The sequence below is a fragment of the Hemiscyllium ocellatum genome, chromosome 14 (assembly GCF_020745735.1).
Source record: "Hemiscyllium ocellatum isolate sHemOce1 chromosome 14, sHemOce1.pat.X.cur, whole genome shotgun sequence".
NCBI classification, from domain to species: domain Eukaryota; kingdom Metazoa; phylum Chordata; class Chondrichthyes; order Orectolobiformes; family Hemiscylliidae; genus Hemiscyllium; species Hemiscyllium ocellatum.
The window spans coordinates 26,967,833-26,990,651 of NC_083414.1; the positions used below are offsets into that span (position 1 = coordinate 26,967,833).

Here is a 22,819-nt window from a genome sequence, read left to right on the forward strand (position 1 = left end):
GTCACGCATGCTCCATCGTAGAAGTACAGTGAAAAGCTCTTACTATGGCTGCCTCTTATGGGGCCATCTGAGGTATAAGTACCTCGGTACAAATCTTGGATACAACAGAGGAATAAAAAGTAGTTGTGTTACTTTACAGGGTTTGAAAATAAGTTAGGAGCAATATTAATCCATCATTAAAGGATTAACATTCCAGTAAGGCAAAATATTTCAGATAAACATTACATGTAGCAGCTCAGCGCAGGGTCTCTGCAAGTGGTATGGCCACACAGGCCAGATCGCAATCCAACAGCCGTCCCCACTCCGCTCCAAGCCTCCAGTCCTCTCCATACCAACACTCAGCTCTTCCCTTGCACTGTTCCAGGAGGGAGTGCTACTCTTGCAGAGATGCCATCTTTTGAAAGAGATGGCAAACCAAGTCACATATGTCTATTCAGGTGGATATAAAAGATCTCACTGTGCTACTTCAAGACACTTCCCCCAGTGTCCTGGCCAATATTTATCCATTAATCACATCACTAAAACATTTAATTTGATTAATATAATATTACTATTTGTGGGAACTTGATGAGTTTTAATTGGTTGCCACATTTTCTGCATGACTACTTCAAAAAGCATTTCAGTTGCTGTAAAGCACTGAGGCATCTGATGAGCACGAAAAATGCTAGAAAATAAAAGTTTTGGTATTATGGAGCACATAACATTTGAACCAATCTCAGAACACGTGATGCTGACACTGTGTTCAGAGAACAATGAATCGAATATGAAACAGTCACTAAATTAAATTTTATACTTACTTAAGATCAACATTGTGTAAGTTTTTTCTTTGTTCATAGCTTATTGATTTAAGCTGCAAATCTAAGTGGTCTAAATATTAGTTTCAAAACTGTGAAGTATTTTCAAACAGGTATATTTTTAGATAATTGACAGACTCACCACAATAGAGGAAACTCAAACAAATCACAGCTGATGGACAGCAAGCTGTCAAAAGAAAGCAACTAGTATTTACTTCTGTTATTCTACCACTCCAGCTTTTAAGCCACATGAACATCAGTAAAAACAGTCCTTTTAAGTGAGTAACAACAGAAACAATTACAAGTTCTGGACTACATCTATAATTAGTATGGGCTAGATTATATAGTTGTGGTGGGAAGATTTGTTCCTGTAAATTTAGCTCAATGGTTTAATACTGTCGTGAAATTTGTTTTAGGGCAAAATTAAAATGTGAGTGAAGTATATTTGCTTCACCAAACACATCATTGTATTCATTTTGTTCCAGTTAATCTGTGTCTATGATGCATGTAATATCAAAACATCTGGAAAATGTTATCACATTTTTAAAACAAAGCTTTTTTTAAAAACAAATTTAAGGATTTTTTTTGTTCATTTCCTAATTTGCAGAATTGCGTCATGTCATGTGAATCTAATATGGTAGTGAAATTTGATCAGATATGAAATTTAAACAGTTTACATTCCTTAGATTGTAGATGTCTCTTTCGTGTGCTATTAAGTAATTTCCTAAATTCAATACATCATGCTTACATCACAGATATTGCACAGTTCTAATCCGTTAAACAACCTGGGGAGTTCTCAGATTGCAACATATATTGAATCCTAAACCAATTTGTACTTTTTTCTTAATTTATGCAACCACCAATCGCAAAATTAGAATGCCCAAACAGGAATCACACAAAAATGTATAAAATTATTTTGTTGATTGTGTAGTTCAAACAGTTATAAAGATATCCATTTATTACAATGCAAATATGGTACTAGGAAAATTCAAAGGATGGAGTAAGAAGAACTTTTGATGATAATAGGACATCTGTTTCATGAAACGTTGAAAAATAGGTTATCAATTGCTAATTGATAATGAATCACCCTATGGAAGAGTAAACTCTTCTCACCTCCTAATCTAACTGCATTTGCTTACTAGAGAAATGGAGCATCAAAATCCAAGAACTAACAGTAGCCCCAGTTCCTAAGTTAATCAAATTTATATGGAACCACAATCATTGCACTCAATAAAACAGTCGAAGTCTCATGATCAAAAATGACAGGTTTGCTTCATAAAGATAAAACAATATGGTCAGCGAGTCCTCTATGATTGAAGCTTGAGAAATTAGTCATATAGCATCAGCTGTGATAGGTAGGCCACACTATCCATGTGCCTGACACAAAGCTCTACTCGGAGGTCTGCAATGGTAAGCAAGAACTATGAGGACAGAGGAAATGGTACAAGGACGCCCTGAAAGCCTACCTAAACAAACTCGACATTCCCACTGACACATGGGAATCACGTGCCCTAAAACACGATTGGAGAAACTGGAGAAGAAGCATCTGTGTAGGCAGCAACTACCTTGAGCGCTACTGAGTGGGTCACATGGATCCAAGCACAAGCATCAGAAGGAAGGTGTAGAATGCAGAGTATCCTCTCCTCAAACACCACAGACCCCACCTGAGGCACAGTCTGCAGCTCCAGGGTTGGACAATCCAGACACCGCAGAGCACACTTACCCCAAGTCATCTTCACCCCTGAGGGACTGCCAAAAAAGAAAAATGGTTGGATGATAACTCCCATCAGTGGCAATCTGTCAACACACAGGTTGGTGAAACAACAGCTCTGATGATATTTAGAGCAACGTTATAATCAAAATAAAATAAATGGAACACACTTTTTTCACTTGTGATTTGTTTGAAATATATAGTACGTGGTAAGAACAAAGTCTTGAAGGTATTACCAGGAAAAGGCTGGATAGATAAACTATTTCCACAGGTTCTAGAACTACGGGATACAGTTGAAGAATTAGGTCTAAACTGTTTAGATTTAGTAAAGGATGGTTTGGAACTCTCTTCCACAAATGGAAGTTCATGCCAGACTAATTATCAGCTCTATATCTGGGATAGATGATCTCATGTGAAGTACAGGTATTAAGGGATATAGGCCAAAGACAGATATATGGCGTTAGGCCACAGATTAGCCATTGTCTCAATGAATGGCAAATCCGGCTCAAAAGGCAGAATAGCCTATTCCTGTTCCTATTATAATATGAAGCCAAAACTGTAGTTTCATTTCTTTATACCAGTTGTAAAAACTGCTTTGTAAAACTAAATAGAGTATAGAACAATTAGGTAAATAAATAATCTTATCGAATGGCAGAGAAGACTTGAGGGATTGAATGGCCTACTTCTACTTTTATTTGTTATGCTCATAAATTTGTTCAATGTTAAGTTTATCCAAAGACAATTTAATTCTTAACCTCTGTTTTGTTCAAGATATGGTATGCAGATTTAATATGAAACAGATTATTTTTCTGTAAAGAAAATGTAATAAAAACCTTCACAACGGACAATGAAAATTGCACCGCAAATCACACCCCTTGTAACAAAACAAAATGCATCCTGATGATACATTGTTTTCTATACTGTTACCATTGGTCAAGAGTAGTGTAGACAAATGCCAAAAACCTCTTCCAAAGCAAGGACAAAATTTAAAAAAGCAAATCTGTGGCACCATTCATATCTTTTGAAATACAAAATGGTATTTTGTTTCATTTCGTCCCAGGAATACCACATTACATTTAAATGAAAATTACGGCAAGTATAACTTTGCCTACTCAAAGGCAGCAATCGCAGCCTGCCAATTCCCTCCCCCTCCATACTGGAATAATATCCATTTATAGAAACATTGAACACACAATGTAAATATCTTAGATATGAAACAAGAGCTCATTTTATGGTGCATTTACATCAAATAATCATACTTTAAAATATATCGTCTTTAATTCATCTGGAACCAGTTTTAGAGTCTGAAGATTGCTTCACACAGTAAAACTACAGTTCTGTTTTTAGAACCATGTTAAAAAGTGCTGACTGTAACAAAAACTATTTTGTATTATGCCCCGCTTCTGGCAATGTGGTCTCCTGGCATCATGCCAAGGACATTCCCATGTTGAAAGTTTGGTCGGCACTGAATTAACAAGGCCTTTGCAAAATGGTACATATACAGATTGTTTTCATTAAATAAAAGGTCTGAACTAGCTGACAAAAATAAAACAAAAAAATGCACTGTACCCATACTCAGAGTTAGGTTTATATGTTATGTAGTAATAGCATAATGCTTTGAAATTAAGAAAGTAACAAACATCTAAAGGATATAGTTTTAAGAGAATGAAAAGTACATTTAAAAGTTGATCCGAAGCTATTCACTCAGAGTTTAGTACAGTATATAATTTTGGAATTAATTTTCATAATCTTTCTTAAATTTCTTATACTAATATCGAATGGCTAGGAACAGAAATAGTCCATTCATCCCATCAAGCCTGCTTGGATATTTAACATGAACATAGCTAATCAAACACTTCAATGTCTTTTACTCACACTATAATCCTTGACACCATTGATAATCAAAACATCATCAACCTCTTATTAAACTGCCATCAGGGGTACAGAATTCCAAAGATTCCTCTGAGTTAAAAGCTCTTCCCATCTTAGTCCTAAAAGGCTTCCCCCGATGGTTAAATTGTGACCTCTGGTTCTAAACTCTCCAACCAGGAGAAGTATCTTACCTGTAACCAGTCTGTATATCCCTTCAATTATTTTGTAGGCTTCAACAAGATCACCTCTCATTCTTTGATACTCCAGAGAATACAGGCTGTTTGTCCAATCTCATCATAAAGTCCCACCATCCCATGAACAAGTCTGATGAGTTTTTGTTGCACGCCATCTAAGGCAATAGCATCTTTCCTGAGATTAGGAGATCAAAACTGCACATAGTGCTCCATCTGCAGTCTAATCAAGCTCCTAAACTTTTGAAGCAAGGACTAATTTCATTGGGAGAAACTGAGGATTGCAGATGCTGGAGATCAGAGTCAAAGTGTGGCACTGGAAAAGCACAGCAGGTCAGGCAGCATCAGAGGAGCAGGAGAATCGACGTTTCGGGCATAAGCCCTTCACATTCCTGAAGGAGGCTGCCTGACCTGATGTACTTTTCCAGCACCATACTAATTTCATTGGTCCAATGCTATAAAGTAGGAGCTACATGCATCAATTTTGTCTAGCTCTGGAAAGAAACATTCCCAAAATAGCAGAAAATTGTATATTATTGAATACAAAGCAGAAAATCATTCAACAGTTTGAAATACAAATCTCTTGTTAATTATTGTTTTGGGTGAATAAATTAATTATCACATTTCATGAACTGTACGTGATGGCAAGAAATGTTATCGCATGTGTAAGTGAACACTGAATAGACCATGCATTAGATCGAGATTTCTATCGGCAAGGCTTTTGAGATACTTTATACCCTTTACTCTTCAAGAGTTTGAATAGGTACACTACTCCCAGAGTTCTGCTCACTGAAACATCGCAGAGGTGAGTGGAATTTTGTTTTAAACTTTTCAAATTTCAGCCATTTTAACACAAGTTCCAGGTTGAAGTCAATCATCTTTGTTCTATAAAGTAATCTTGAATGTTACTTCAAATGTCTGGCAATGCAAAAATGCCTATGCGAAAACAAGTCACTGTAGCCAAAAATATTTCAGTTTTTCACTCAGCTCAGTGGAGATCCTTCTTGGTACACCAATAACTTTAAGCGTTTCTATTCTCAGTGTAGGAATATCAGAGTTTAACATAAGCCAAATCAATTTGCAACACCACTCTGCATGATATTTGATGCCAGTTAATCTAATTCAGGGATTGATCTGGCTATTTTCCAATTTGCAAATACCAAACACTGGGTTTTATTGGGCTAAATATATTTTCAAATGACTAAAATGTTGGTGAAAAATGCAATTGTGTCGCAGCATCACCAAGTTTAGTACTAGTACTATGACATTTGAACTTTAAATGTAAACGCGTCACTGACAGTCTATTTTTATTACGAGTTGTTGCCTAGTAATATCTTATTATCTATCTACCCCGTGATCGCCTAGTCTAGTTCTCTAAGTTTACAAGGAATCTGAAATTCATCATCAACTGTAAAGACAATTACTAAATATTTTGTAAACAATATTGTTAAATCTTCCAAATAGTAAAAAACAACACACACATTCAAACAGACTATACTTGAAATTTATGCTACATGAAAGAAAATTGCCATATTGGGACTGTCAGTGGATTAATAATTGGAGCCCCTGGCAGTAACATACTGGGTGCATGAGCGCAAATGCGACCATGGCAGCTGGTAAAATTTAAATTCAAGCAATTTTTTTTGTTTAAAAAAAGTGGAATTGGAACCTGGTCTTGGTAATGATGACCATGAAACTATCATCGATTATTGCAAAACCACCACTTGGTTCACTAAATTCCTTGAGGGAAGAGAAGTTCATAGCTCCTTGAAAGTGGAGTCGCAGGTAGACAGGATAGTAAAGAAAGTGTTTGGTATACTTTCCTTTATCGGTCAGAGTATTGAGTACAGGAGTTGGCAGGTCATATTGCAGCTGTACAGGACATTGGTTAGGCTACTGTTGGAATATTGCATGCAATTCTGGTCTCCTTCCTATTAGAAAGATGTTGTGAAACTTGAAAGGATTCAGAAAGGATCTACAAGGATGTTGCCACAGTTGGAGGATTTGAGCTATCGGGAGAGGCCGAACAGGCTGAGGTTGTTTTCCCTTGAGCGTCGGAGGCTGAGGGGTGACCTTATAGGGGTTTACAAAATTGAGGGGCATGAATAGGGTAAATAGGCAAAGTCTTTTCCCTGGGGTCAGGGAGTCCAGAACTAGAGGGCATAGGTTTAAGGTGAAAGAGGACGGATATAAAAGAGACCTAAGGGGCAACGTTTTCACACAGAGGATGGTACGGGTATGGAATGAGCTGCCAGAGGAAGTGGTGGATGCTGGTACAATTGCAACATTTAAAAGGCATTTGGATGGGTATATGAATAGGAAGGGTTTGGTGGAATATGGGCCGGGTGCTGGCAGGTGGGACTAGATTGGGTTGGGATATCTGGGTCAGCATGGACGGGTTGGACCGAATGGTCTGTTTCCATGCGGTACATCTCTATGACGTTATTTGATAAGATATCACCTATTAGGTTACTTAATAAGAGCCCATAGTATTAAAGGTAGTAAATTAGCATGGATAGAGGATAGGCTAATTAAAAGACAGAGTCGGGATAAGAGGAAGTTTTCAAATTGGCAATGTGTAACCAGTGGTATGCCGCAGGAATACATGCTGGTTTTACAATTATTTACAATATACAAAGGAACCCCGATTATCCAAATGAGTTGGACAGGCACTATTTCATTTGAGTAATCGATTATTCAGAGTATTGATCTTACCTTAAACAAGGGAAGCTATACGATTCTAACGCTGTGCTCTACTGGAGAATTTGTTTAAATCTGTAATTTTAATGAGTCTGCCATTTAAATAAATTAATGTTTGCAGTCTGCAAATTACAGGTTAATCCCAGCATTAAACAAGGTCCCGAACAGCTTCTACATCACAAGAGAATTTGTCAATTTCCGGGAACTCAGTCTTGTGATAGAAAGACAGAAGCACTGCCTCACGCATACATTTAGGTTCTCAGCCTTGTTTTTAATAAACTGCCCAGTAAAGTGACGGGAATACTGTAAAACACTTTTGCAAAGGGCTGTGTAACAACCTTTACCTAAAACATATCCAATCACTGAAGCTTGAGCTGCTTTGTGTTTCGTTGTTTTTGCCAGCATTTTCACATGTTCCTCAGTACAAATTTATCGAATACACTTACTTTTTGATGTAATGTTTTTGTGGGACCTTGAAACCTTCTTTGAATAATCCGAAATTCAGATAATCGATATTTGATATTGAGATTCCTCTGTATATTACTGACTTGGATGACAGAAGTGAATGAACTATAGCCAAGTTTGTTGATAACACAAAAACAGGTGGGAAGGCAATTGGTGAGGATAATGCAAAAAGTCTGCAGAGGGATATAGACAGGTTAAGTGGGAGGGCAAAAACTTTGTAAATGGAATAAAACGTGGGGAAATGTGAGGTTATGCATTTTGGGAGGAATGTTATTTATATGGAGAAAGACTGCTGAAGGCTAAAGAACAGAGGGATTTGGTAGTTTCAATCCTTGAATCACAAAAAGTTAGTATCCAATTTCAGCAGGTAACAGAGAAGGCAAATGGAATGTTGGCTTTATTTCACAGGGAATGGAATATAAAAGTGGGAGGTTTTGCTAAAATGGTACGAAGCACCTTTCGGACCACAGCCAGAATAATGTGCACAGTTTTGGGGCCCTTATCTCAGGAAAGATATACTGGCATTGGAGGCAGTCCAAAGGAAGTGCACCAGGCTGACATCAGGTATGGAGGGACTGTCTTATGAGGAGAGATTCAGTAGGCATGGCTGGTACTTGTTGGAATATCGAAGAATGAGATAAAGACCACAAGACATAGGAGTGGAAGTAAGGCCATTCGGCCCATCGAGTCCACTCCGCCATTCAATCATGGCTGATGGGCATTTCAACTCCACTTACCCGCATCCTCCCCGTAGCCCTTAATTCCTCAAGACAACAAGAATCTATCAATCTCTGCCTTGAAGACATCTAGCGTCCCGGCCTCCACTGCACTCCGTGACAATGAATTCCACAGGTCCACTACTCTCTGGCTGAAGAAATATCTCTGCATTTCTGTTCTGAATTGACCCCCTCTAATTTTAAGGCTGTGTCCACGGGTCCTAGTCTCCTCGCCTAATGGAAACAATTTCTTAGCGTCCACCCTTTCCAAGCCATGTATTATCTTGTACGTCTCTATTAAGTCTCCCCTTAATCTTCTAAACTCCAATGAATACAATCCCAGGATCCTCAGCCGTTCCTCATATGTTAGACCAGCCATTCCAGGGATCGTCTGTGTGAATCTCCGCTGGACACGTTCCAGTGCCAGTATGTCCTTCCTGAGGTGTGGGGACCAAAACTGGACACAGTACTCCAAATGGGGCCTAACCAGAGCTTTATAAAGCCTTACTGAAACTGCAAAATTCTTAGAGGACTTGACAGAACAGACGCAGAAAGGTTATTTTCCCTCAGGAGAGTCTAGGATGAGATGGCATAATCTCAGAATAAGGGGGTTGCACACTTAAGACAAGAGATAAGGAATTTCTTCTCTCAAAGAGTTGCTAATCTGTGGAATTCCTTATCATGGAAGGCTATTGATGTTGAGTACCTCGAGACTGAGATAGACAGATTTTAATTGTAAGTGAATCAAGAGTAATGGGGAAAATGGCAGGAAAGTGGAGTTGCAGATTATCAGATCAGTCATGATTTCATGAAATGGTAGAGCAGAATCCTTGGGCTGAATGGCTTACTTCTGGTCATAGGCAAAAGTGGGGACCGCAGATGCTGGAGATTAGATTCGAGAGTGTGGTGCTGGAAAAGCACAGCAGGTCAGGCAGCATCCGAAGCGCAGGAAAATCAACATTTCGAGTAAGTTTCCTGCATCCCATTCTCGACTCTACTTCTGGTCTTGCTTAGCCTCCTGTCGGGTCATCAGCTATCCAGGTCCTAAACTCTGAAATTCCTTTCTAACCATCTCAGCATCTATCTCCTCATTTAGGAACCTTCTTAAAACCTACCTCCTTTTTGTAATCTATCCAAATCCACTGTTCCCCATCCCACAGAATTCAGGATTTGAATTCAGGACCTGTAAATAAGGGTGCTGGGTCAGCAGCCTGATACATTCCTGCCTCCAAGAAGTCATGCTGGAGCTGGATGAGAATGAGCAGTGTATCCATGTCCAATAGTCAATAATCATCCATTAGAACTTAATGAGGGCAACAGAGAGGGCTCCAATCATATCTTCCTGATATTGGAGATGTCTTCTGTCATGTGCAGAGTCTGGTGGTTGCATGGAGCAGACGCTTGGCAGCAGGCCAGGTAATCTTTGGACTAGGAGGCTCCACAGTCCAATGCTAGTGTCACTGGCAGGGAAGGCCTCACTGGTGCCCCAACCATTTGGAGCTACCAGCTTTGAATCTTTATTTCTGAAATGTTACATATATTTCCAGTGACACTTCCATTTTGAGGCATTATCATGCAGTCCTTTCTGCTGAAAGAATGTCCATCCCTTCTACTGGAGGTGCCATCCTTCTCAAAGCGTTAATCTCTGATTGGGCATGTTTCAAGAACTTGCCTCTTATCCTTAATTTGATGGTGCAGTCAACTGGGAGGTCCCAGCTGAAGATAACTTATCATCCAGCAATCCAACCAGCATCTTCTTGTGTCAAGTTAGGCTGACAACATTTCTGCAAAGTCTCAGGCCATTTTAGCATGTTAAAGGCTCTACAGCAAACAAATTTTCAAAAGCTGTACAGAAGATTAAGGTTTGATATTTTGCTTTCTTACTGACTCAGCCAGACTTAGAGCAGCAGTGATGATGCAGAAGTTGGCTTCAGCATCCCAGGACGAGCTAAGTGAAAGAAAATTGCTCAGGCTGAGCTTCTGCTCGCAAACTGTGTCTCAGTATGATAGATTACCTGACCATCAAACTAACTATTGATTAAGCTCCCAAACTAAGAAAAAGCACTCGAGCAATGACTACTAACTTATAAAGCATAAAGCAGCACCTTCAAGACAATACAAGTAAGGAGTGAGAATAAGATGAATAAAATTCCCATTTCAAGACAGAAGTATTAAGTTAATCTCAGCAATCTACATTTCATTCTTCATTACATTTACGATCTCTCTATTAGCATCTCAAAATCTTATCCAGCAGGTAATGGAGCCAAATGGCCAGACGAGTCTAACAATTCCAAACTTAGGGCTATGCTGCATCAGTTGATTTCCACTAGGACAATGGTTTGGGGGAAAAGGGAGCTAAACCTGCCCTCAGCAAACCTTGTCTAGGGCAGGGAAATCAACCACAGTGGTCACTTTGATGTTTGTTCATGAGTGCATGTGCATTGCACTCCAGTGAGGGCAGTTTCATGCCAGTGGTGATACATACAATGCAGCACAGGAACAGGCCCTTTGGCCCAAACTGTGCTGATTCCTAGCCCTAATTTAGAACCGTTACTTATTGCCCATATACGGTGTCTACCCTTCTGTTTGCTTCCCATTCATGTGACTATCAAGATACACCTTAAACATTGCTTATATGCCTGTTTCCACCACCTCCACTGTCAGCGCATTCCAGGCACCCACCGCCTTCTGTTTGAAAACTTTTCCCTGCACTTCCACCCTAAACCTTCCCCCTCTCACTTTGAACCTGTGGCTTTTGTAGTTGACCATTCCATCCAGGGAAAAAGCTTCTGACTATCCACCTTACCAATGCTTTCCATAGTTTTGGAGAACTCTATCAGAGCCTCAGCCTCTGTCTTTCCAGTGAAAACTACCCGAGTTTACCCAACCTCTCCTCATAACTAAAACCCTACAGACCAGGCCTGCAGCATCTGGGCAAACCTTCTCTGCATCCTCTCCAAAGCATTCACATTCTTCTGGTAGTGTGGCAACCAGTAATGCATGCAATATGTGACCTAATGTGACCTAACTAAATTTTATACAGCTTAACATAGTTTACTAACTTTTATATTCAATGCTCCGGCCAATGAAGATGAGTGTGATGTATGCCTTCCTGATCACCTTATCCATCTGTCTTGCCACTTCCAGGGATCTGTGGAACTGTATGCCCAGATCCCTCTGTATGTCAAAGCTCCTAAAGGTTCTGCCATTTATTATATATTTCATATCTGAATTTGATCTTCTAAAATGCATCACCTTGTCTTTGTCTGTATTAAACTAATTTGCCATTTCTCTGCCTGTATTTGCAATCTATCTGCATCCCATGTATCCTTTGACAATCCTCTTCACTATCTGCAACTCCACCAATTTTGGTGTTATCTGCAAACTTAATCAGACAACCTACATTTTCCTGCAAATCATTTAGACATTATAAACAACAAAGGTTGCAACACTGATCCCTGCGGATCTCCTTTCTGAAAAGCACCATTCTACCACTATGCTTTGTCTTTTATGACCAAGTCAGTTTTATGTCCATCTAGACAGCTCATCCCAGATCCCATGAGACTCTATCTTTTGTACCAGCCTGCCATGAGATACTTATCAAGTGCCTTACTAAAGTCCATGTAGACAACATCCACTGCCTTTCCCTCGTCAATCATTCTTGTCACCTCCTCAAAAAACCCAATCTAGTTGGTGAGACATGACTTTCCCCGCATAACCCCATGCTACCTTTTGGCAAGTCCATTCACTTCCAAATGTGAATAAATCCTGTCTCTCAGCATTTTCTCCAACAGCTTTCCCACCACTGACATCAGGCTTACTGGCCTGTAATGACCTGGATTATCTCTTGTTTCCCTTCTTAAACAAAGGAACAACACTCGCCATTCTCCAGTCCTATGGAACCTCGTATGGGGCCAAAGAGGTGATGTTCCCAGACTCACTATTGAGGTTTACATACATAATAGTTGCATATCATAGAATCATAGAAGCCCTACAGTGTGGAAGCAGGCCGACTGTGTCCACACCGGTCCTCCAAAGAGCATCCCACCAATCAGAAGATTGGGAAGGCTACAAAAACAAACAGAGGATAACAAAGAGAGTAATAAGAAATGAGAGGATCAAATATGAAGGTAGGCTAGCCAGTAATATTAGAAATGATAGTAAAAGTTTCTTTCAGTACATAAGAAACAAACGACAGGCAAAAGTAGACATTGGGCCACTTCAAACTGATGCAGAAAGCCTTGTGATGGGAGATAAGGAAATAGCAGGAGAACTTAACAAGTACTTTGCGTCAGTTTTCACAGTGGAAGACATGAGTAATATCCCAACAATTAAAGGGAGTCAGGGGGCTGAGTGGAGTATGGTTGCCATTACAAAAGAGACAGTGCTAGAAAAGTTAAAAAGTCTTAAAATTGATAAATCTCCTGGCCCCGATGGGATACACCCTAGAGTTCTGAGAGAGGTGGTTGAGGAAATAGCGGAGGCATTGGTTGAGATCTTTCAAGAGTCACTGGAGTCAGGAAAGGTCCCGGATGATTGGAAGATGGCTGTTGTTCAAGAAAGGATCAAAACAAAAGATGGAAAATTATAGGCCAATTAGCCTAACCTCGGTTGTTGGTAAAATTCTAGAATCCATCATTAAGGATGAGGTTTCTAAATTCTTAGAAGAGCAGAGTCTGATTAGAACAAGAAAACATGGATTTAGTAAAGGGAGGTCATGCCTGACAAACCTGTTGGAATTCTTTGAAGAGGTGACAAGTAGGTTAGACCAGGGAAACCCAGTGGATGTGGTCTATCTAGACTTTCAAAACGTCTTTGATAAGGTGCCACACGGGAGGCTGCTGAGCAAGGTGAGGGCCCATGGTGTTCGAGGTGAGCTACTGGGATGGATTGAGGATTGGCTGTCTGACAAAAGGCAGAGAGTTGGGATAAAAGGTTCTTATTCGGAATGGCAGCCGGTGACGAGCAGTGTCCGGCAGGGTTCAGTGTTGGGGCCACAGCTGTTCATATTATATATTAATGGTTTGGATGAAGGGACTGGGGGCATTCTAGCGAAGTTTGCCGATGATACGAAGTTAGGTGGACAGGAAGGTAGTACTGAAGAAGTGGGGAGGCTACAGAAGGATCTAGACAGTTTGGGAGAGTGGTCTAGGAAATGGCTGATGGAATTCAACGTGAGCAAATGCGAGGTCTTTTTTTGGCAGAAAGAATAAAAGCATAGACTACTTTCTAAACGGTGAGAAAATTAGTAAAACCAAAGTACAAAGGGATCTGGGAGTGCTAGTCGAGGATTCTCTAAAGGTAAACATGCAGGTTGAGTCTGATTAAGAAAGCGAACGCAATGTTGTCACTTATCTCAAGAGGGTTGGAATATAAAATCAGCGATGTGCTACTAAGACTTTATAAAGCTCTGGTTAGGCCCCATTTGGAGTACTGGGTCCAGTTTTGGTCCCCACACCTCAGGAAGGACATACTGGCACTGGAACGTGTCCAGCGGAGATTCACACGGATGATCCCTGGAATGGTAGGTCTAACATATGAGGAACGGCTGAGGATCCTGGGATTGTATTCATTGGAGTTTAGAAGATTAAGGGGAGACTTAATAGAGACGTACAAGATAATACATGGCTTGGAAAGGGTGGACGCTAGGAAATTGTTTCCATTAGGCGAGGAGACTAGGACCCGTGGATACAGCCTTAGAATTAGAGGGGGTCAATTCAGAACACAAATGCAGAGACATTTCTTCAGCCAGAGGGCGGTGGGCCTGTAGAATTCATTGCCACGGAGTGCAGTGGAGCCGGGACGCTAAATGTCCTCAAGGCAGAGACTGATAGATTCTTGTTGTCTCGAGGAATTAAAGACTACAGGGAGAACGCTGGTAAGTGGAGTTGAAATGCCCATCAGCCATAATTGAATGGCGGAGTGGACTTGATGGGCCGAATGGCCTTACTTCCACTCCTGTCTTTTAGCCATCCCTCTACTGTTTCCCTGCAACCTTGCATTTCCCATCACTAATCCTCCTAGCCTGCACATCCACCTAACTTGCATATCTTTTGCACTGTGGAAGAAAGCAGGAGCACCTGGAGGAAACCCACACAGACCCAGGGAGAATGTGCAAACTCCACACAGTCGCCTGAGGGTGGAATAGAACCCTGTGAGGCAGCAGTGCTAACCACTGTGTCACAGTGCCAATGCAAGATGTCAAATATTCTTTTCAAACTTAAAAATCACATTTCATATGAAGTATTCCTGATACTCTGATACAACCATCACTTTCAGTGATACTAAGCTTCAGCTACATGTGCTTGTACATTTGCAGCCTGACCCCATTTCAAAGGTGTACAATCATGTTTTTATTCTAATTGATCAGGAGAAAAACATTGCTGGGTAAGTTTGCAGGACACGTGATAACCTGTGAACAACGTAAGCTTAAAGCTCCGATAACAGAAACATTCCAATCTATTAAAGAGGTACAAAATTACCCAGAAGAATGCAATAAAAAGCCACAGCAGTAAAAACTGATACAAGTCATTTAAAACGTTTAACAGAACATTTCAATCTTGTCATAAAACCATGCTTTACCTTCTCTGCATGTGATTTTATATAACTTTTTTGGTTCTTGTATCACTATTACAAGGAAAAACTTCACATGTACTCATCAAAAACAATCCAGAACTCAAAAGGAACCATTAAGAAATTTACGCATCTAACAATGTTCAAAGTATATAACTAAATCTCTCAATTGTTCCAGTCATTCCTCTGGATGACAGCCAGTATTTTACTACCTGAAAAATTGAGGCTCTGTTGCTCTTCCAAACTCTTTCAAGATTACAACACGGTGTCATTATAAATTTACCATCCTCAATGTTAAAACAAAAGTTTGTTTTCCTTTGTTTCCTATTTTGGTTCCTATTCCTACACAGTAACCAGAGCTCATGAGATATACAAAAATTGAACAATAGCAACTTTCATTTAATACCTTTACTGAAATAAAACATCCCAAGGCCCTTTTCTAAAGTGTAATCAAACACAGAATAATAACAAACAACTTAAATATATATATTTAATATTTTAGGCATAATTAGATGCCCTAACACACTTCGCAGTACATTAGTAAACAATGTATTAGACCAATCTACAAACACTATTGCACCAGATCACCAAGAGTTTGGTCAAAGAGGGAGGTGTTAAGAAAAGCATTAACAAAGGAAAGTGGAGACACAGAAGTGCAGGGAGAGATTTCCAGTGCTGCTGATTTAGACAACTGAAGGCATGGCCACCAATGATGGAGGAATTATAATGGGGAGTGCGTAAGAGACCAAAATTAGAAGAGCTCAGATATCTCAGGCGGTTGTGGGGTTGAAGAAGATTACAAAGTTAGGGAAAGACAAGTTCATAGAGGAATTTGGAAACAAGGATGAAAGCAATCATTTGTACAGACAACAAAAAATTTGCTCATTGGGAAGGATCTAAATGAATGGGAGGTGTGGAGAGATTTAGGGTGGGAATTCACTAGCTTATGATCTAAAAAGCTAAAGACACATCACAAATGAACGAGGTACAGAGAATGGGAATGGATAGGAGGCCAGAGCTGGCAACAGTTCTCGGAAGGCTATAGAACTCAAGGAGGTTAGAGAGAGCAGTGAAACAATAGAAGCATTTGAAAACAACAATAAGAATGTCCCCAGGTATTTGCCTGAAACATCGATTTCCCTGCTCCTCGGATGCTGCCTGAACTGCTGTGCTTTTCCAGCACCACTCTAATCCAGAATCTGGTTTCCAGCATCTACAGTCAATGTTTTTACCAGTCAGCAAACCTAATTCAGCAAGCATAGGGATGATGTGAGAGTTAGGATACAGACAGTGCTGTTTTGGATGAGCCTAAATCTGTTTTGGTGAAAGACAGGAGTAAATAAAGGTGAAAGATGGGATTATGTAACTTGGAAAACACAGTCCCACCAAAGGGTCTGTTTCTGTGCTTTTTAACTCTATAACTCTAATTACTCCAAAACAGCTTTATCAATCTGATAATTACAGAAAATAACAGATGTGAAAAAGGAACTATTCTCTGAAAACAGAACTACACAACACAGTGGCAATTGATAGTCACTTTATTATAAACAATAGGCTCTGAACTATTGACATGTGATACCATGTACTGTACAGAACTAAAAATATACCATCACATGTCAAACCGGGTATGCAACATTGGCAGAAACACTACTCTATCAGCTATAAATGGAAATATAATGACTTCACAGAATAATGTTCAAATTTGGTAAGAATCATAATCATGTGTTCCATTTACTTCCAGGTTTCCAATAATAAAAACTCTCTGTTGGTCAATTATTTCATTTCAGCAGTTTGGCAACCGTGATCCTAAATTATTCATTCCAGCCTAAAGTTTATGCATTCACAATCTATGATTCAACAACTTTTTCTCACAATAAAAGCCCAATTTTGCAATATCACTCTTAGGTTTCATTAACAAGCCATGTCCTTCAGAATTAACTGCAAGGCTTTCATCTTCCACTTCAAATTCATATTTAGCCATTCCTTAACTGCTGCTCACCATAAGCACCTAGACTTGGAACATACTCAATACTTCTCTGTGAACTGTCTATTACTTTTAGTCATAGAGTCGTAGAGATGTAGGGCAAACAAACCCTTCAGTCCAACTTGTCCATGCTCCTCAGATACCCTAAATTAATCCGGTCCCATTTGCCAGGACTTGGTCCATATCCCTCTAAACCCTTCCTATTTACCCACTCATCCAGATACCTTTTAAATGCTGTAATTGTACCAGCCTCCACCACTTGCTCTGGCAGCTCATTTCATGCACAAACCACTCTCTGCATGAAAAAGTTGCCCCTTGTGTGCCTTTTAAATCGTTCCCCTCTCATGCTAAACCTATGTCCTCTAGTTCTGGACTTTCCCCATCCCAGTGCCTTCACCCACTATAGTCTTGCCTTCTTAAACTCCTGTGCTTGCTAGAATACCAAGAATTCCTCTTTTACAAGTGCTAGATTGAACATAGAACATAGAACAATACAGCACAGAACAGGCCCTTCGGCCCACAACGTTGTGCCTAACATTTGTCGTAGCTTAAGCACCTATCCATGTACCTATCCAATTGCCGCTTAAAGGTCACCAATGATTCTGACTCTTCCACTCCCGCAGGCAGTGCATTCCATGCCCCCACCACTCTCTGGGTAAAGAACCTACCCCTGACATCCCCCCCATACCTTCCACCCTTCACCTTAAACTTATGTCCCCTTGTAACACTCTGTTGTACCTGGGGAAAAAGTCTCTGACTGTCTACTCTATCTATTCCCCTGATCATCTTATAAACCTCTATCAAGTCACCCCTCATCCTTCACCGTTCCAATGAGAAAAGGCCTAGCACTCTCAACCTATCCTCGTACGACCTACTCTCCATTCCAGGCAACATCCTGGTAAATCTCCTCTGCACCCTCTCCAAAGCTTCCACATCTTTCCTAAAGTGAGGCAACCAGAACTGCACACAGTACTCCAAATGTGGCATTACCAAGGTCCTGTACAGCTGCAACATCACCTCACGACTCTTGAATTCAATCCCTCTGCTCATGAACGCTAATACACCATAGGCCTTCTTACAAGCTCTATCCACCTGAGTGGCAATTTCAAAGAGCTATGAACATAGATCCCAAGATCCCTCTGCTCCTCCACCTTACTAAGAATCCTACCGTTAACCCTGTATTCCGCATTCTTATTTGTCCTTCCAAAATGGACAGCCTCACACTTGACAGGGTTGAACTCCATCTGCCACTCCTCAGCCCATCTCTGTATCATATTTAAGTCCCTTTACAGCTGACAACAGCCCTCCTCACTATCCACAACTCCACCAATCTTCGTATCATCTACAAATTTACTGACCCACCCTTTGACTCCCTCTTCCAAGTCATTAATAAAAATTACAAACAGCAGAGGACCCAGAACTGATCCCTGCAGAACTTCACTTGTAACTGGGCTCCAGGCTGAATATTTACCATCTACCACCACTCTCTGACTTCGACCGGTTAGCCAATTCTCTATCCAACTGGCCAAATTTCCCACTATCCCATGCCTCCTGACTTTCCGCATAAGCCTACCATGGGTACTGATCAAAAGTTATAAACACAATTAGTCGACTAATAAATTTAGGAGAAAGTGAGGATTGCAGTTGCAGATGCCTTCTTTACCTGTCCATCTTCCTTCCCATCTATCTGCTCCACCCTCCCCAATGACCTATCACAGTCACCCCCCACCAGAACCTAGAGTCATAGAGATGTACAGCATGGAAACAGACCTTTCAGTCAACTTGTCCATGCCAACCAGATATCCTAAACTAATCTAGTCCCATTTGCCATCACTTGGCCCTCTAAAGTCTTCCTATTCATATATTTTTAATTTTACTTTCACATTTTTTTCCCTCTCATCCTAAACCTATGCCCTCTTGTTCTGGACTCCCCATCCCCAGGGAAAAGACCTTGTCTATGTACCCTATCCATGCCCCTCTACCTATCACCTTGCCAGCTATCTTACTACTAGTCCCACCCCCACCCCCACCCTTCCCTCCCATCACTCCTGATGAAAGGCATCTGCCTGAAATGTCAACCCTCCTGCTCCTCAGATGCTGCCTGACCTGCTGACTAATAAATCTAGCCAGCCAGGGAATAACACAGCATTCTAGTCTGAAAGGCGAATTCGAACATTGCAGCATATTTTTGGACTTTTATTTAATGTATGCAGTAGTTCTTACCTATGGTAAAAGAAATACTTCTACATATATCCAAATTCCTGCATGATTTACTTATGTGTCACGATCTAGGTCTCTCCCAGTGTGACCTTATTTCTACAACTGACCTACCCAAGGCTAGACCAGCATAAACAGTGACTGTTGTTCATGGGTCGTTATTCACAGAACTGTAACTGAGTGCAAATTTGTGTAACTCCTATTCATAGGGTCACACAAAGAAATACCAGTCTTTCTGCAGTTCCATTCTCAAATATTTAAGCAAGGACAGCATCAGAATTGGTGGTGTATTTTAGGCTGTTGCATACAGATTGCTTGCCAGATCAACAGCACAAAACACAGTAGAACTCTTTGTATTGTCCTCTAATAGTTCCTTGTCTGATAGATGATGTTATCCAAGATTGCTGATAGTTCATTCACAAGTAAAACATGCCAATTACAAAATGCTTTCTTATACAAACCCACAGATAGTAGTAGGAGTGTGTGGGAGATAGTCCATTGTGCACACAGCATTCAACAGTCCTACACCCATTTAGAAAAGTGCCCCCTGGGGATCATTACAGACAAAAATTGGAATGTCACTGTGATAGTCATATGACACCATACCTTTCAGTGTTACCTCCTGACTGGCTTATCAAACAGATGCCTGAATCAACACGGACACTCTACAGATTCCCAAAACTGAAACAGGTTTGGGTCATTTCTAGGAGATATGTATTCCAGTACTTTCAGTTTGCAAAAACAAAAAGGTACACCATTCTCAATCTATGGTTTTGTCAATGAAAACCATTTAGTCCTACATATGCTTTAGTATTTACTGTGCTACCTTCACACCAGGTGATAATACATTCAGTTTTTTTAGTGTATATACCAGAAAACCGTATTTACCAAATATAAGTATCTCAATTGCAAGCAATGCTCCTGAACGGAGGAAGTGCTAGTAGCCAATTAGCAGCACATCGCCTGAAAAGCAAGCAATATTTTCTTATTTTTAAAAGGACAACGTACTAAACTGGATATAGCAACAAGTAGCAATGGTTCAAAAATGTTTTGCTTGAAGTTATCATTGGTGTCAGGAAACTCTTATAACAATGTATTGTTTAATATAATATGAATCGATAGCATGGGAGAGGAGAGGGATGGATAGACACTAACATTTATACTGATGTAATGTTTTGTGGGCCTTCTGACTGAACTTCTGCCTTCAACAAAAAAAAAGCTTAGAGATACTTCGGCAGTTTCAAGGAAGTCTGGCTCCTAGTGATCAAAAGAATGATACCGTACTGCCATTATCAAACTTCGATCTGGATGATCCAGGTTCACACCCAAAGATTACTAGTTAATGAACGATTAGTATGAAAGGATCCCTACGTCTGGAGTTTATTTCCAGAATGGGTGTTTCCCCTCGTAGAAGCCTCGCACAACAGAACTACTTGCCTGCACATATGGGTGAAAATTCACAACCCCACCCACCCCGCAAACACGCACATACAGACAGACCACCACCACCACCCTGCCTGTATGTTAGTGGTTTAGGGACACGCGTGAATTCTCTCTGGTGATTGAAACAAGTAAACCTTCTCACAGTCACAGAGCAGGTTAGTTAGCGAGAGTGACAACCCTCTGGAGTTGGGTGACTGGCGAGATTTTGGGGTTTTGAACCGAATGAAGCCCCGGCGTGCGTTGACGATATTTCTGCTCGAATAAACATCTGCACTCAAAGCAGACGATTCTCTCTCTCTGCCCCTCAAAATATTCAAAGTTTACTTCCTCCAACCATCCGCCCGCCTCCACCCCAACTCCGAACTCGGTGAATTTTGTAAGGAAAAGATGTGAGCACACAATAGGTCGAGTTAAGTGTAACGGAGGAGAAGGCAGCAGCTGACCCTGCACACTCCGGGACACTGCACAATGTCTGCACACACAACTTCTACAATGGTCGCTGCCGAGTTCCGCCAAGTGGGAAACGGCCTTACGCCTTTCGGATCGAGAGAAGCAGGGATGGGGGAAAAAGAAAACTTAAAAGGTATTTTGGGACCAGCCGAAAAGGCTCGGCGCTTTGGGCCCTCCTGCAAATAGGGACAGCCACCAGGAACAGCCAACAACAAAGTAAAAGCAGACAACAGGGAACAAACGGCGGCTTTAACCCTTTGCCGGTGCACTCACTCTTTCACCGATCGCTGTCCCTTTAAAGGTCGAGGGAGCCGGGCGAAGACTCGCCGCCGATCCCCGCTGCCGTGTTGGAAATCCGAAGGTTAGCCAACTCTCTCAAGTTGACCTCCGCCATAACTAAGCGAGAAACTTGTCGCCCGCTGACATCATCATATTCCCCCACTTGCACACAGATTCCCACACTCTGGCCAACCGCTGCGATCACAGGCTCTGTTCACACCGCAGCCCCTGCGTGCAGGATGCCGGGAGAGCTAGGATATTCGCGATTCCAACCTCGGAGAATGGTCATCCTCTCAAACCATTTGAGAGAGCCTGCAAACTCGCCTCCCCCACCCCTTTTGCATGTAAGCTAAAATACCTGCTCCGGCACACATACACAACGCACTGCATCTAGCTTATCTAAAAGCCACAATCGGTTCACTGGCTCTGGCATTATTTTTCGTGAGAGAAGCACAATTACCAAAAAGTTCCCCAGCCCCCTTGGAGAGGGGCACAGAATAATAAAAGTCTACCTCACGCGGAAGACAAAAAGGAATTTAGAATTGAATCAGAGTATGAGTCAGAGGAAGATGTAGCATTTGGTAAATTGATTGAAAAAGTAAATTAAAGTTTTCTCTCTGTTGCTCCAGAGTTGAGAAATGAGTGTTTGGAAGACGCCAGGCAGTTGAAATAAGATATTGGATTTACAGCCATCATCAGCACGTTGCCAGGCTTAGGGGACAGTGCTCTGCAAATAGCAAGTGAAATTCCACCGAGGTCATTTGACCATTCCATCCCGTTAGCTTTTTAACCTCGACAGCTTTGGAAATGAGGGTGTTTGTCTTGTAGCGGCGTCAAATCAACCCACTCTCTCACACACAAAAAAAAACATTTATAACATCATTCTGTTCGTCTATGATTTGTCCAGAGTCCAACTGAGCAGATGAACACGCGAAAGACAACGTATAAATGAAATACAGCATGTGCTGAAAATCTCAAACAGGAACAGAACATGCTGCAGAAACATTCAAGTCAGTCAGTGTTGGTGGAGAGGGCAGAAATAATCAAACTTTCATTTATAATCAGCCCTGAGCCATTGAGTGTTCACAGTATTTTCCACTTTTTTAAAGTGAAATTGATATCTTGTGATAGGTGCCTTGGTGCATCACACTGTCCACTTTGGAGTCAGGTATTGAACTCATACCTGTTGAATATTTCTTATATTTTCTGTTTCTACTTCAGATTTATAGTATCTGCAGCATTTTTCTGCAGTTATATAAAACAAATCTACCTCAAGTAATTTTGACAACCCTCAAAATTTTCAGGCAACACTTCAAATTTCTTACCTAAATATGCTTTTAAAAATCCTCCATTGCACAGAATATTAGTCAATTCCTTGTGGTATTCTACTAAATCAGTCTAGATCAAATATAGTCTTCAAATTA

The 22,819-nt window shown here is 40.8% G+C and overlaps 1 protein-coding gene across 1 annotated transcript in view; it reads right to left on the bottom strand.

Annotated features, from left to right (window-relative positions):
• Positions 1-21,720, bottom strand: part of raf1b (Raf-1 proto-oncogene, serine/threonine kinase b) — a 101,931-nt gene extending 80,211 nt beyond the window's left edge. Inside the window, exon 1 of the mRNA XM_060835539.1 lies at positions 21,390-21,720. The gene's annotated coding sequence lies outside the window, so the exon portion shown is untranslated. The remainder of the gene's footprint in view (positions 1-21,389) is intronic.
• Positions 21,721-22,819: the final 1,099 nt, after the last annotated feature.